The following is a 10,098-nucleotide window of genomic DNA, read 5'->3' as shown; positions in this document are numbered from 1 at the left end:
AAACTGGTTTGTAATTCCAGAAAGGGGATTTACTACACTGCTAACAAGCTTGGGGGGATTTACCCCCTCGCAAGAAACGCCTCATCGTATTAAATATCATTTTTTCGTTTTACGAATGTTACCCTTGAAGACGATTTGAAGACCTCATTATAACAAGGTTGCACAGGCATTGACTGTTCATACCTTACACATAAAATCGTCTCCAATCGCACACCATTACGCGTGTGCAACTCCTTTTCTTCTCCGATCGATGGCCTCGTTTTGCTGGTGACACGCAAATGAGCGGCCACATGCTTCCTCTTGTTTGGCATTAACATGTACCAAACCTTGTGTCCCACGCAAAAACGGTGGTATCCCCTGTATCCGTGCTTGGAAATTGCACTGCTGCTGAACAGGTGATCCGAATTTCGGCCCTCTCCCATCTCCGTAATAGTCGCCTTGATGCTACCGTTCACGGACTTCGCAGCCTATTCAGAGGTGACAAGGAAAAACTTTTAATTTACACACAAAAAACAGACAACAACGAAGTATTATCAACTCACTCACTCAAGTTTAACTCTTCAATTATCCACGGATTGTCCATGCCATAATCTTCCCCGCAACTGAAAATTAAAATCTTAAAGATAATTAAAAGCTTTAAAAACTTGGGTTGCACATTTGAAAAGAATACGAGTTTGAAAAATCTCGGCTTCCTCGTTAAGTTTTCGCTTTTGATGCCAGATATCACACTTCATCAATAGCATTTAATATTACATTTTTGTGCCATCTGTCCCTTCCAATAATTCTTTCCATCAATCATCGATTGTAACAGGCTATCTGCAGAATTAATAGAGCCCTTCCCAAACAATGCAAATATACATTTAATTAAAAGACGCAAACAATTTACGTGATCATTGGATGACTGTGTGAAATTAAGCATAAAATTACGCTGAATGTATGTCAACGCCTGGAAAACTTTCAACTTGTAACATGCGGTTATACTTAATAGTGCACAGATAAAGCAATAATATCTCCATTAAATGTACTTTAAGAGCATTTAAAATTATTTGAGTAGTTTTATAGTTCCTGTGATGCAAGTCATTAATTTGTAAATTTGACCTACGAAATATTTCTTCAAGGAAAGAGGAAAATCACATGAGACCTGACATGATAGCAAACAGGGAATACTTATTGAAAAAAAGTAATGATTACTCAAATTATTGTCTAATATGAAGCTTCCAGTAGCTATCAACAATGCAAGTTATCAGAATTTTTGTACCTATATGAACTCCAGCTACCGCCGACAGTCAGAAGTTCTCGTAAGATCTCTTGTCATCTGCCTCAACTGAAATAAAAATAGTAATTAAGAACTCAGGCGCATTTTCTGCTATCATTATGACTATCTTCGCCACATTTAAACAAATCTACCCACAGAATGCAAAAAGACTTATTTTCCTGCAAGGTTCCAAATTACGTAATTTATCTCGAGCAAATCGCAGCAACGACACTCTAAGTCGTATTCAATCTCCCCTACGTTGAAAACAACTACACAATTCATTGGATTCAAACTTTAACGGACTCAAACAATATTAAATACTGCTTACAATCACGGCACATAAGCCAAGACATTAATCACATGTCCTTCGGAAAGCATGGCGTCTAGTTGATGGGTGGCGCGCAAACAAAGGAAGTCAGATATGCTTGGAGCGAACCCTTGGACTTATTTGAAACGGAAAATTATTTTTGTAAACCGCTATGAATGTAACCTTCCATTATTACAACCTTATTAATCCAATATTTTCCATGCAATGACAAGATTGACGGGTCTCTACAAATTCGTTCATATATATGATAAATTCTGCCTGGAATTGCACTTTGAAATATCTGCGATCATGTTGAAGGCCCTGAATCTGATCATTGCTTCTTTGTATCGCTCCCCAAATGCTGTATTTGAACATTTATGCAATCAACTGGAACAAGCACTATCCCTATTCTTGACTCTGAAAGACAATATCTTAATTTGTAGAGATCTCAACATTGACATAACACTAAAACTATTTGGTTAATGACATACGAAATAACGCCGACTTTAATACCACAAAAGTAAGTGACCAATATATACTAACATCCTATTAATTTTCCTGAAAAGTTAAGCCAGTGATGAAAAAGGCTATGCATATGGACTTGAAATCATTAAAATCTCTCTAGTATTGATAGCATATTGTCGGAAAAAGGTCATAGTCTCTAATTACCTAAAGAAAAAAAGTCCTAAATGATTATGTACATATACAAGAGACATCATAGCATTAATATATACCGTTAAGTCCTCCATTTACTCTAAGAGCAATTAAAACTATGATAAGTTTAATACTTTTACTGATATGCGTCGTGCAAAACAGTGAACTTTTATATTGGACCTCGGAATATTTCTTCAAAATAGAAAAAGCCGATGCCCTCTACGTTGATAGTTAACAGGGAATATGCATAAAGAAATGAAAGTGAATATCACCAAAATCAATGCCTAAAATAAAACTTCCAAAGCGACCCTACGATAAAAGGTCTCAGGATTTCATCTGTATTAACACCTGAAAAATTCGAAAACCTAGAAGTCACTGGAACTTGGAAAATGTTTCATTTAGGAAATAAATCAAGGAAAACTAAGCAACGAAATATGAAATCAATATAACTAAATAACAGCAAACGCCGTTTCGACCCTCAGACGTTCTAGCATGATCTAGAATCATGGCTAACCGACAGCCGCAAATGAATTGAAAATATTAATATAATTTACCCTTTCAGGTTTAACTGCGTGGAATTGTGTGAGATCCATATTAAAGGAGTTAGGAGATGAGCAATTTGTACCAGTATCTTCACCAAATTCACACACATCATGCCATGCGTCTCGTTTTGCCGGGAAGTAATAAGTTATTGAACGAAATTCTATCTCGCATTCCGCATTTCTTTTGTTTAAATTTGCCCAAACTGATTCAAATACCCAATATATTTGTTATAATAAGTATAATATAAGTTGTCATTTATTGAGTAATCTGGTAGAGTGAAATTCAGATGAATTAGATCATATAACAATAAACGATTTCTGGTTATTTCATGTATGAGACATTGAAAATAGTTACTCTAGAATCACCTGTGGAATAATGCGCAATGGTTATATGGCGGCGAATTCGGTTGCCACATACGTAAAAATATTTCATTTAGAAATAAATCATTTAATAACTTGACAGCAATCATGACGAGAGAAGAAATGTCTACCTTATTTTAAACCTATGTCTGAAACAGTTAATACCATTCCAACAAACACCAAAACCACTCCTGAGCCAGAGCATTGAGTAGACTCCAAAAAAATAGAACTTCAAACAAGTTATTGTGAATAAAAGTACAAGAAACTGCATGCATACATTTATATATACTTAAAAATAAAGTTCAAAACTCAACAAAACTTTCTCTCATCTGAGATATTTGCTCCTTTAGTCCAAGTTTAAATATCCTAAACAATCTTTATCATGCAAATTTTCACTCCCGATAATTATAATTATATTCTGGGGTCGCTCAAAAGCAATTGCCAAAAGATTTTTCCCAGTGCATAAAAAGATAATGAGAACTATCTTAAACTTACCATTCAGACAATCCCGCAGGTTTTTTAAATGGCGTGCAAATTATTACATTGGCTGCCCTTTATGTGTACAACCTAATTTTATTACCGTATGTTCCCTTCGATAACGCGCACACGGATCTTTGTAGTCATCATGAATTTGTATAGCCCAGGTCTTCTTAGTTATCTTGAACTTGTATAAATGCCGAGCATATGTATTAACATATGTAACTACTCCGCAAGAGATATCATATCTAATATTATTACTAATTATAGATTGTCATCAACTTACGACACATTTCATATTATGAACATGCATAACTATCTGCTTACTCAGTTGAAATCAGACGATATCCAGAGTTTCAAGAATAGGGTATATACCTGGTTACTTGCTCACCCACTTTACTCATTTGATGAATTCTTTTGCGACAATCTTCATAACATTTGAGAACTTAAGTTTATATATTGAATAATATTTATAATGACGACATTTAATATGGTTGTACCATTTTCAAAATGAATAAAGTATTATATATATATATGCGCATAAAAATTATATATAGCGTGTGTAAAAATACGTCTTTATCGGACGAGTGCGCGTAAAAATACTAGTATGTTCGGATTTTTTCAATATTTCATTACATAACGCGCATCGTCATTTCTTTCGATTATCTGAACATTTTTGTAAGATAACGCGCACGTAAATCTATGAGGAAATACGGTAGTTAAGAATAACATGTATATATAAGAACAAAACCTGAATATTCTTCATCGTGATGAAATCATCTCCTTACAATACTTTCAAACTTAATCTCAAAGCATAATGGCTCTTTATACCTTCGAAATCAGTGGATTAATTTATGGTTGATCTAAGGAAAGAATAAAATGTTCTTGCTAAAATATCACTATGTGATACTTATACCGTATTTTCCCATCGATAACGCTCACCTATTGTATAACCCGCACCAAGAAATCAGTAATTCTCATGAATTTGTATAGATACCCTGTGCGCCCAAGGCTTCATAGGTATTTTGAACGTGTATATATGCCACGGATCTTTATATGTATATATATATATATATATATACACACACACACACATATATTTAGGGTCGTAAGGAGAAGATTTGCGCTAGTCAAATAGGCTTTCACACAAGGAGGGAATTAAGATGGCAGGTACGTTGAGTAAGGATATTAAGAGAAGACTCGTAAAAACTTTGATTTGGAGCGTAGCTATGTACGGCGCGGGATGGTAGTCATTGAAGCAGGAGGATAGACTTAGACTGGAGGTGTGGAGAAGAATGGAGAAGGTGAAATGGACCGAAAGAAGGAAAACAAATGAGGAATTACTTGGTATGATGAGAGGCGAAGAGAGGGGTTGGTTGGGAGCAATCCTATGGAGGCAGGAAAAGTTGCTGAAGGGGGTATCGACCGGCAGCGGGATGTTGAAGACTGTGATAGAGGGGAAAATGTTGGGCAAAAGAGGAAAGGGAAGGAATAGGATAGGGATGTTGGACGGGATGAAGAAAGTACTCAGAGATGAAGAGGGACCTGATATAGAGTAGGATGATGGATTTTGTGTTTTTTGAGGAGTCACAAAATATTTATTTCGTAGCTGTGTCCATCCAAAAACCTACCTTAACCAGTAGATTACCTAATAACATATATATATATACATACATACATACCTACACACACACACATATATATATACATACATATATATAATATATATATTCATATAGTATATAATATATATATATGTATAAATTGTATTTATTTTGTGTAAAAATAAGTCTATGCTTGGATTGATTCAATTTTCATTAGATTACGCGTATCGTAACTTTTTAGATCAAACGAACATATTTGTAAAGATAACTCGTGCCTTATTGATGTGAAAATACGGTAACCATTTTTTCATGTTGAGTTAACTAAAAAATATTGTTGCACAGGTTTATGATGACAGGTTGAACAGACCTATGTAGACTGATGATAAAATGTAAGCTTACTTTGATACGGCATCTGCTACGAAGGAAAATAAGATAAACTACGATGCAAAATAAAACTCATTTTGCTCAAATAACCAAAATAAATACACACACATTTTATTTCTATCGTGAAATTTCATCAGAAATGATAACAAAGCATAATAACAAATACTTAAACATTGACTACAAAAGCATTGTGAGAGACAGAAAAGTACATCCAAACCATAGATTGGTCCACCAGAAATAAAATGGTTTACAATATAACTTAACTAATGTTAATAATAATATTGTCATGAACCTGGTGCTTAGTTTATATCAATAATAATTTGCAAAATAGGTCCCAAAAAGGGAAAATGCAAACTCAGAATGTTTTTTTGATTAAGATGCACATTTTATATAAGTGAATATTATACACAATCGTTATTTTATGGTTTGAAAACTGCTGGATGCTATCCATTTAAGAAGGAAGTAAACAGACCTTCAGAACACATCTGGTATATGATTTCCATACTACGTACGTGCTTCAATTGTGAAAGCTTTATAAAAACACACACCTTACAAATTTAAAAAAACGTACTTCATACATACAAATGCATAAGTAATACTTTTATAGGAATAAAGTCACAATCACACAGTAGACAAATTTGTGTTCAACTGACTAATCACAGGATTATCAGTACAGATTCAAATTCCATCTTAACAATAATCAAAATCAACGAGGTGTTATAATAATAATAATAATAATACATTTATTTGTCCGGAGATTTGTTGCATATTCATACATACACAAATATAGGACACGTCAAATATAATTTTCACAATTTCACAATAGAAGAGATACAAAATATATATATATATATATATATATATATATATATATATATATATATATATATATATATATATATATATAAATATATATATATATATATATATATACATACCAATACACTAGTATAATTACATATCAATTGTTTAAGCCGGAATTGATGCATTGCGACAATTCAAGGTATTCGTTTACAGAATAGAACATATTATTTTTTAAAAGGTTAAACAAATAAATAGATAAAGAACGTACTACGGCCGAGTGCATGGAAAGAAAGTAATTTATTTATTTATATGTACTAGGGAGTGGTAGGCAGCGAATTTGTGTGTTTTGTGATCGAAAGAAGATTCGTGTATGTAATTGTTGGCGTGGGTTGGTTTCCTGTAGATGTTGAATGAGAGGTGGTTGGAGGGGGTTCTGGATATCTTAAGATCAAGAAAGGGGAGGGACCGATCTGTTTCAGATTCGACTGTGACCTTGATTGAGGGGTATTGGCTGTTAAGTTGGTTTTGGAATGCTTCTAAAGAGCATGAGTTGGTATCAAAGACTGCGAATATATCATCTACATATCTAAACCAAACTTTTGGGAAGTAGGTAAATTTTCCTTGACATTGCTCTTCAAAGCGGGACATGAACAGGTTTGCTAGAAATGGAGAAAGGGAATTTCCCATCGTGGTGCCGAATGTACGGCTTTGGGTTTTACTTTCTTTCCAAGGTTAAACAGCTTTTTCTTGAAAACAGGTACTTTTGTTTCATATTTGATTTCATGGGGAAGTTTATTGAATAACCTTAAGCCCATTGCTTTGGGCCCATGGGCAGTATTGTATGTCCTGACAAATAACATCTGTATGCCAATCAACGTGAACAAAAGAGAACACTTTGCAGACAACACACCAACAATAACATTTACCACACAGTACCAAAGAAAAATAGAGAGTTTGACCTAAAACTTAAGTAAAACTATTTTTCCTGGTGAAGCGGACAATTGGAATGGGATGATTTGTCGCGAGAATAATGAAGAGAGATCTTGGGAAAGCAACACAACCCACTTAAGATGTCCGCTGGCCATTACAGTCTGCGGATCACTGCTAGACACGACCCCTGTTCCACAGTCACATCACCTATTCACAATGCCACATTCCTTAGGCGAATGATATGTATTTAAATTATCTGTTTAACTCAGGAAATCGGGTTTGGACACCCTGACAATCGTTAATGATGCTTATATGGAGATGGAGAAATGTCCCAAAGTTTTCCCAAATGATGGTTTTCTGCTTCCGCATGTAATGGATGTCTCTGGGAGGGTAGAGAGGAGTTTTGCGATGAGGAACAATGCCCATTAACAACACAGCAGTCTGTGAATCTTTGTTAAAAAGGCAGAAATATATAAATGCCACAATATTTGACTCAGAATGACTCCTAACTTGACCTGTGGCATTTGTGTTTGGAATAAATCATTTCTTTGTGTGGAGTTCTCTGATAAATGCCAGTTCTTTCACATAAAAGAACTAATATACTTGTTTTTGCCATCCATATACTCCATCCTAGGTCTTCAATCTATTCTCGAATGCTGCTAATCTTCCCCAATTAGATTCACACGCAATCTCAATGCCTTATGAGGTGTCCTTCTGTCCTACTGCTTCTACTTTGGTCAACTTTGTACCCTTCCCTCACTCTGTTGACGTGTTCTTCATCGCTTGTTCATCCAGAGTATCATGAGCTTAGCAATGGCAACATTCAGACATTCATATTTCCTCTCCTTTCTCGAGAATTGCCCCCGTATTAACCCTGTACAGCACTACAACTAACACAAAGGCTCATACAGTTCGTAGACCATGAACATGGTTAAGGATGCTTATATGGAGATGGAGAAATGTCCCAAGAGATGGTTTTCTGCTTCTGCATGTGATGGATGTCTCTGGGAGGGTAGAGAGGAGTTTGATGATGAGTTATAATGCCTATTAATCGAACCAGCAGTCTGTGGGATAGGAAGAGAAGAGAGTGAGGAAGAATTGCAGGAGTACCGGTGATTGTACATTCGAATGGATAAGGGATAACGTATTCCCCTATGTTAAATGAAGTACATTGTTTCCATGACAAAAGATAAGTAATGTTTTTTGAGAGGCAATTAGCGTGGAAACGAGGTAATAAGTAGACATGTTTTACACACCAAGGGTTGGTGGATCTCAGAAGGTTTTTAAGATTGGCAGGTCGTCTGCATGCGATAGATGGGCATTGGGGTAGTAAGGATGAGGTTACGTAACTGTCATGTAAAATAGGAAACAGTTCTTTAAGGAAAATTTTCAGTCTGTATGATCCAGGGAAATAGTTGGTGCAAAGGTTGAGTCCTGCGTCAGATGTGGGCTTGCTTTTATGTGGTGGGTGTGGTCGGGTGGAACGGTGGATTTTATTTTGTAGGAGCTTTTCTGGGTAACCGCATTTGAAGAGTGCAAGGTGTAGATTGTCAAGGTATTTGTTGAGAGTGGCTCTGGTGTTGCAAATTCTGTGTCCGTGGATAGAGAGAGAGTTAGGAATCGAGTGTTTCGTGTGTTGAGGATGACAGCTTGTGTGGTGTAGGTATTGCTGATGGTTAGTGGCTTTGATGTGAACCGAAGTGGTGAATTTGTTGTTTTGAAGTGAGATGTCTGTGTTAAGAAAGGTGATGGTGGAGTCTGAAATGGAAGAGGTGAATTTAACAGTGAAAGACGAATTTAAGACCGATAAGAATTTATTGAGAGACTCCGGGCCATGAGTCTAGAGAATAAAAATGTCGTCTATGTAGCGGACCCAGGAAAGAGGTTGGAAGGGTTGCTTTGAGGGGAAAGTCTCTTCGACATGGCCCATGACGAGATTATCGTATGATGGTGCCATCCTCGTTCCCATCGCTGTGCCTTTGGTCTGTAGGCGAAAACAATTTTGGAACAAGAATGCATTTTTAGTCAGGATGAAAGTGGCAAGATTGAGGAGAAATTCAGTCGATTGGCACTGGGTTAGGGGGCGTAGAGAAAGATAATGCCAAAGGGAGGAAAACCCTTCTGCATGGGGAATATAGGTATGGAGGGTAGCCATGAGTAAAACAATTTTGGAAATACCAAGAAGTAAGTGTTATCTATTTTATTAGTGTTCTATTGTGTCATTCAAATGTTATATATATGTAGTTTTGATGTTTGGACAGCACGACCATCTTCATCAGATTCTGATATATATATATATATATATATATATATATATATATATATATATATATATAAAATATCTTCAAAATGGAACGCTCTTCGGCGACACACAAATATATAAAAACACCGATGTAGATTTTTAGAATATAGAGACACAAAGAAAGGACACTCACAATTTGTTATTTTACGTTTCGACAGCACGGCTGTCGTCTTCAGAACGACAGAAGTATATATATATGTATATATATATATATATATATATATATATATATACATATATATAATAAATACACCCATATTTATAAATATATATAAATATACATATTATATATATATATATATATATATATATAGTACAATACACAGTAACACATAATATAGAAACACAAAAAAAGAGAACACTCACACGTATTTTCTTGATATTTCGACGGAAACAATCCGTCTTCCTCTGAAGATATAGAAGTAATTACTATTAAGAAGTAATAGAAGATATAGAAGTAATTATTATTACTTCTATAT

At 35.1% G+C, this 10,098-nt stretch overlaps 1 long non-coding RNA gene across 1 annotated transcript; it reads right to left on the bottom strand.

Annotated features, from left to right (window-relative positions):
- Positions 1-204: 204 nt before the first annotated feature.
- Positions 205-1,562, bottom strand: LOC139693243 (uncharacterized). Its single transcript, XR_011702029.1, has 4 exons — positions 1,412-1,562; positions 1,259-1,324; positions 547-602; positions 205-467 (listed from the first exon to the last, which is right to left on the bottom strand). It is a non-coding gene; the product is annotated as an uncharacterized lncRNA (long non-coding RNA).
- Between the last annotated feature and the right edge of the window lie 8,536 nt (positions 1,563-10,098).

Source organism: Hetaerina americana, unplaced genomic scaffold, assembly GCF_022747635.1.
Source record: "Hetaerina americana unplaced genomic scaffold, ioHetAmer1.1.p SCAF_45, whole genome shotgun sequence".
In the NCBI taxonomy this organism is placed as follows: Eukaryota; Metazoa; Arthropoda; class Insecta; order Odonata; family Calopterygidae; genus Hetaerina; species Hetaerina americana.
Note: the sequence above shows the minus strand (reverse complement) of the source record. Positions and strands in the feature narration are given on the sequence as shown.